The sequence below is a fragment of the Pteropus medius genome, unplaced genomic scaffold, assembly GCF_902729225.1.
Source record: "Pteropus medius unplaced genomic scaffold, Ma_sr-lr_union100, whole genome shotgun sequence".
NCBI lineage: Eukaryota > Metazoa > Chordata > Mammalia > Chiroptera > Pteropodidae > Pteropus > Pteropus medius.
The window spans coordinates 11,162,014-11,169,216 of NW_024350926.1; positions in this window are offsets into that span (position 1 = coordinate 11,162,014).

Here is a 7,203-nt window from a genome sequence, read left to right on the forward strand (position 1 = left end):
GGGAGAGCTGGGAAACATAGCTTCGCGCCCTCTGCAGACGCGTGTGGCCTGCCGCCCGGAGGATGCGGAGCGCGCGGCAGACGTGAGCCCGTGTCCCCTGCGGGCGAGACCTCCCGCGGGCGGTCCCGTGCCGTCTGCGCGTGCACAGTGCCACCGAGCTTCACCGGCCGCGGTGCCGAAGCGGCTTAAGCTTGGAGCGGGGCGGGGGGCGCATTTGCCCAAGTGTCCGAAGGCAGCGACAGCCTGGGTGCTGGCGAGGACCTCCCGGGCGTGACCATCGCGCCTCCCCGGGTGTGTGGACGCTCACTCACTCTTTCCTGCTTCGCGGGCTCTGCTGCGTTCATTCACGCTTTCCAGCACGTTCCTTGTAAATACGTAAAAAATACAGGCAACGAAAAGTATATCTTGAATAACATTTTGGCCGTAATTATTTTTAAATGAAAGTAAGTTACAAAATTCCGTATTGCCCATTAGATGTCACGGACCCTAACATGACAAAGGACGTTTTGTCAGACGTGTGAGCGTTGCCCGCACTCGCTTAGCGGCGTGCGGGAGCGGGGACAACGCCGGGCCTGCAGGTGGGTGTCCGGCACCCAGCCCCGGCCCTGCCGCTGGCCCGGTCCCACGACGCGCGCCGTGAGCTCCGAGGCCCTGTGTCCACCGGGCCCCGGGCCCAGCCCGATGAGCCGCGACGGTTCCGATGCGCCACAGGCCCTTTGCACACGCTGTCCTTAGCGGTCCGCCCGCCTTCCCCAGCACCACGCCAGACCTTACCGATTTCCTGCGTCCTGGCGCACGCGGCCGCGTCCGGGGAGCTGCGTCCGGGGAGCTGTCCGTGGTAGCGCGGGCCGAGCCGGGGCTCCCTGTCGTGCGCGTCTGCAGCGCTCCGCGTTCCCTCCGCCGCCCACCGTGGGTCGCTCGGCGTGTTTACTTGACTCGTTGCTCGGTCGCCGTTCTCCCTGCTGGTGGGGGTAACCGCGAGGCCGCGGTGGGGGCCCCCACACCCTGCCCGGCTCCTCGTGCACAGTGGGCATCGCTAAACGCATGGCTGTTGACAGTTTTACAACTTTGGGCCGCAGCAGGAACTTGACTTACCTTCTGCCCTCAGACAACTAGAAAACTGGACAAAATACAGGAAACAAGAGTTTCCAGACATTGGACAACAGGCGGCACTAGATTAGACCACCTTCTGACAGAAACGGAGAGGAGAGAGAGAGAATGAGAGAGAGAGAGAGAGAGAGAGAGAGAGAGAGAGAGAGAGAGAGAGACAGAGAGACAGACAGAGAGAGAGACAGAGAGAGACAGGAGAGAGACAGAGAGAGAGAGAGAGAGGCGGGACCGTGTCCTGGCCGTTGGCACGGGGTCCCCCCGGTCCCTGGCTGAGGCTGGCCTGCGTAGGTGCGTGGACAAACGACTGAGGCCGAGAAGAACCCCTGGGCAGAAGCAGGCCGATCAAGCCCCAGGGCCCACACAGGGCCAGGGAAAGTCTGTGTCCCCACCAGCCACAGAGGGAGGGCCTAGCCCAGGGGACATCGCATTGAGTCCTCAGAAGGGCGGTGCCTCGGTGTGAGGCCAGGTCATGCCGAGACTGAGGCTTCCTGGGCTCACCCTAAAAAACCAAAAGCAAGTTTCAAAAACGAAACGATTCCACGTAACCGAACTGCATCCCAGGACAAGACCCCCTAATACTTGAAGGACCATAACGGCCTAACAAGTAACGACAACAAAACAACTAAAATAAAACCCTGGCACTCAAAACTTCGGACTACAAAGATTTATTGTAAAAAGAACGTAGGACATCTCCTTAAAACTTTTATATTGACTTCATGTTGAAATGTTATTTTAGGTGTATTAGGTTACATAAGATATATTGTTAACATTTATTTTGCCTGTTTCTTTTTACTTTTTTTGAATGTGGCTACTTGGAAATTTAAAATTACATATGTAGCTCACCTTTTATTTCTACTGGCTAGTCTTGGGCAAGAAGATCAATTTCTCGTTATCGAGGAGTGCACAGATAATTTGAAGTGCTAAGATGACAAAAAATAAAATTTTTAAAAGATGATATTTTATTCTGGAAAAAAAAAATAAAGCCTTGAAATAAAATGATAATATTGCGCCTCTGCGGCCATTAAGGAATGAGACAAGGGAAAAGTGGAAACCATCCTGACTGACGAGAACTAAGGCAGTCATCAGACATCTGCAGGTGTTTCCATCAAGGCACCCCTGACATGGGACAGCCTTTGCTTGGGGGTATACATTCTGGGGTGTTTGCTAAAAACTGGTCTCAGCACACTATGCAGTACCGCGGGGGCGAACCCCATTTGGGCGGTGCTGGAGAACTAGCCTGTTGTGCTTTGCATTTTTAAATAAAATGTTTTCCAGTAGATCGGTTTGTTGTTTTCCTTCTTGTTGGCCGTAAGGTAGACATTCAAGATAACTTCAGACGAGCTCGAGTTTCTTGGAGGTGACTAGGAAGTGCCAAAAGTGCACATCTGAGGGAGGCGGGGGACCAGCCAAGCCCTGGTGCTCACGACAGTCAGATCTGGGGGCTCCGGAGTGGCCGACCGCAGGCAATGTGAGTTATCACTGTTTGTTTGCAAGCCCTTGTTCTGCTCCAGGGTCAAAATCCAGAGCCAGGATATTTGACTGGCCAGGCGTGGCTCAGGTGACTGCCCCTGGAGACCTACTGCCATCTGGTCTCTCACAGACAGAGCTGGCGAGGGAGGGTGGCAGAAGCACCATCGGGGGCCTGCCACCTGAAATGGGGGAGCGGGTGTTGGCCACCTAACCCTCAAAGCATCGCCTCGAGCCACAGATGTCCACTCGACGACGGGGAGTGATTCAATCCCATTCTTGGGCCAGAGTCTAAGCACTGGTTTAGTAGGAACTAGAGCAGTGAATGGTTTATATGACCCAGCAGTGTGTCTTATGGAAACAGAACGGATAATGTGTCGAAATTAGCAACCCAGACAAGAAGAGAGAAAAAAAGGAAAAACCCAGGGAAGCTAAGACTAATAAGGATATCTTGGATGCCATATCACGGCCCTAGGGAACAAACCGACGAAACGACGAGATGTTAGTCAGTTTCTAGTTCATCTCTCCATTCCTTTTCCCATCTCTTTAATTTAAGGCAGATATTATGTTTCTGCTGGAGAAAGCATTTCTTAAACTAGGTAAGAGACTTGGGTCAGGCCTGTATTTAAGGAGTAAAACTATAATTGCTAAAATTTTGAGTTTCTAAAAATGTTGATAAAGCAAAGTCCAAAATCAGAGAACGTTTGTGTACTGTCTGAAATAGGTAAATTTGCCATTCCTTGACTTGATCCCACAATCATGAAATTTAGAATCAAATTTGCCTGCCTCTTCACGGAAACAGACTAGATTGTGAGGTTCTTGAAGGTGAACACTGTAAACAAGTGACTGCAACCAGCCAAACCAAAAAGCAGGTAAAAAAGTGAATTGACAAATACTTATTGTGCTTAGTAGCAGAGATGCAAAGATAAGCAAGGTGTGTTTATCAAAGGAGGTGGTGCAGTCTGGTGAGTCAGGGACACAGCTGCTGAGGGTCAGTTCGTTACCTACTAACTGTGTGACTTGCTGGCTGGGACCCCTGGGAAGTGACTCTGATGCAGCGCAGTGTGCAGGAGGATCATTAAGGGGCGTTGGCCATCCACACCCGAGGAAAGGAAGGGAAGGAGGATTGGACAGAAGAAGTCGCGCTGCAATGCCACCTCAAAGGACACCTCCCCTGCCCCCATGAGGTGCCCTGAAGTGATGAGTGAGGGGAGGTGACCCCTGGGTGTCAGTCATTGGATGTGGCTGCCTCGAGGAGAGGGTGTCGTCTTGGGAGGGGAGTGCCAGGGCCACGCTTGAAGCAGGTGAGGGACTGGGGTGGGGGTGGGGATGGGGTCCTTCCCAGCAGCGGGTCTGGAGGTGCCTGTCCGCTTCCACCACAGCGACCTCAGGCGGTTGGTCAGCATTGTTCACCCTCCTGTTCTTCACTTGTAAAACAAGTATTGAAAAACATCTTTACAGGGTCGATAGGAGGATTAAATCTAACAATATTTGGAAGCAGCAAATTGCGGCTGTAGAGAGAAGAGGGGGCAGAGGACCGACCCCCCCCCCTTAGTGTAAATTGCAGGTGAGGAAGAGAAGCGGGGGACACGGAAAACGCAGGAGGATTTCTACTTCAAGGACAGGTTTTGACAACATGGAAAAAATGTCCCATTTCCATCCAGTCAAGTAGCAGCTTCTGTACATGCCCTGACAAAGCCACTTTCTCTCAGACCATCAAATGGCCTCCCGGAAGGAAGCTAGGAGTAAAAAGAATTTTATTTTTTCAAAAATAAGGTGACATAATGTTATGAAATCTAGCGTTTATAGAAAACTAGCTGGAGCAAAAAAAAAAATGGAGTTGAAGAATAAGAAAAGCTTTTGTAAAGGAATGAAGAGAGTGTGAGAATATGAGAAGGCATACGGGGAGTCATTTCAGGGCAGAATTATTAGGATCAGGCACCTTTCAAGGTGGCAAAGCTGGCATCCTAGTGAAAAGCGGGTGAAATAATAGAGAAGAATAAATAGAGAAGTTTATTAAAATTAAAAAATAGTCGATAAGGACTTTTAGCATTTCAGATAGAAAAATGGGTCAGGTCAGCGCCAGCTTCGTGTCCCTACTTTATGGAGAAAAAGGGGAGAAGTCACCAAAATACAGTAAATGAAATACACGCCCTCGGAGGCCCTCGGAGGTGCACCCCGCTTCGGCGCACCTTCCCAGACGAGAAAGCCCCCCGAGGTGACCTCCCTGGACTCAGCCCCTTTACGGACGAGCCCCTGACCGCGCCGGTGTCACGCCGGTCCGGGGAAGGGTCGCCGAGTGGCACCGCCCGCCGCGGCCACCAGGCGGCGCGCTGAGCACGCGGCGGACGCGGGACCCGCGCCCCGAAAGCGCGCCCCGGGCAGCTCCGTTTGCGGGGAATTGGTAACGGTTTGGAAGTTACTAATGGAAACTCTAGAGCCGAAGACGGTTCTTTATAAACTAGGCGACCACGCAGGCCATAAGGGTTGACGGAGCCCGAGGTCAGTCGCCTCGGGATCCTGGCCTCGGCTTTAGCTCGCTGCCGGCGCGGCGGGGACAGCGGGCGGCGGGGACCGGCGTGGCGGGGACCGGCGCGGTCCTGCCCTCCCTGAGGACCGTGGCCCGGGACTGCGGGACCTGGGAGGAGCCCGCCGCTGCTTCTCCCGGGATGCGCAGGCCCCGGCCGCGCCGCCGAGCCGCTCGCACGCGACGAGGGACGGTCGAGCCCCCGGGGCTGCGACGTAAGCCGTGAAGGGCTTGGGGTCTGCGGGCGGCTGGACCCCCAGACGACGGGTGCAGCCCCGAGGCGGCGCCCCGCTGGAAGACGCGCAGGCGCGGCTCCGGGGGCCGGGCGCGGCGCGGGGACCGCTCGGCGGGGACCGCTCGGCAGGGACAGCACGGCGGGGACAGCACGGCGGGAACAGCTCGGCGGGGACAGCACGGCGGGGACAGCACGGCGGGCGGCGGGAACAAGGGGGACAGGGCCGGGACAGGCCTGCTGGCAGCGTGCGCGCCTACGACGCTCCCCACGACAAGGCCCACTCGACGGACACCCCGGCGCCCCGAGGGCGCCCCGACGCAGGCAGGCGACAGCTCGTGCCGACGCCAGCTGGGGTGCTGCGCAGGAGCCGCTGCCAAGTGCTGTCGACCCCTGACCCCGGGGTTTGGGCGCGGCCCCTGCCCCGTGCGGGGGTTCCCCATCCGCGGGGTGCGTGGCGCGGGGCAGGCCGCGGGGCAGCGTCACGCGTCCCCGCACGGCCGGGTCGTCGTCTGGCGTCCGAGGGGACCGCCAGCTCCCGTTGTTTGCAGGCAGGACCGGAAGGCTGGACGCGCGCGCGAGCTCACTCGAGAGGGTCCCCCGGTTCGGGCTTCGTCCCCCCGAGTCCACTGCTTGAGCAAAGGCCGCCGTGAGCCACCATGTGACACTAACCCCGCTCTGAGTGCAGCCAGCTCAGGCGTCAACGTCACACGAGGCACGTCGAGTCCACGCGCATCCGCCCGTCCCGGCGGGACGCCCGCGTCCCGAGGTCGCCGGGGCTGCGCGATCGGTCCCCGTGCACGTGACGCCCTGCGCGTTCCTGGCGCTGAGTCCAAGGAAGTGGCACGCGGAGTCTGTCCTAATCCGAGGTCGCAGTGCTGCAGAAGCGCCCACAGCTGGCCAGCCGGCGGCGCCACATGTGCGCCCGGCGTCCGCGTCCTACCTGAAGGCGTTTCAAAGAACGACTTGGCCCTGTGTACGCACCCGCGCCCCTCACGGGGCAGCGCTGAGGGCAGGCCACGGCGACCTCCTGCCTCGTGCAGTTTGAAAGAGCATTCGAATCTGAGGCTTCATCAGAAAAATACATGTTCTAATAGAGGAGCTTAAATAGGGAAGAAAATTGGAATTAAAGGAATATGAGAAAAACTCAAGTTTCCTACGTGGCACTGTAACTCATAAGGTTCCATAAAGTTCCTTCGGCAGGGTCCAGGCGAACTTACCCTTTGGCTTAGAACTGCCCCAAAATAATACAAAGAAAGGAAAGACATAGTCTTTGATAGAAAAACCCAATTGTTTAGGTGGACAAGTGCTTCTCAGTACTTCAGAAGTACTAAGACCTAAGAGAATTTTCTCCTATGAGTCTTCATAAAGCGTACACTGTGCGATTAAACGGACATCGGCCTTAACAGCATGTGTTGAAAATACAAGATTTGTTGCTTGTTTTTGCTAATAGAAGCCAACAGCATAGAAAGAATGTGCAGGAAAGGTAAGTGTATGAACAGCTCAAATCTGGACCAAATACATAGCTCTTTGAAAATCTGGAGTGTAAAATTTAGATTCTTCTACTTCCTAATTGGGAGTATACACTTATTTTTAGCATACCCTAAACTCCCTTATTCCTATAAATTACAAAATCCATTTCAAAACCAGACAAATTGTTCTCGGATTTAAGGCCACCGTTGCCTTGTGATGTCACAGACAGCTGAAGTAGGACACACAGGTGATTTACGTGACGGATGTGGTTTTCCAAATAAGTGTGCTTTAAATGGCTAATGTCAGGATAGCAGACAGACAAAACACATTTCAAAAAGCTAAGTTTTATGGCTGTGCTACCTATACATAATTTTTAAAAGATTACCCCAAAAGA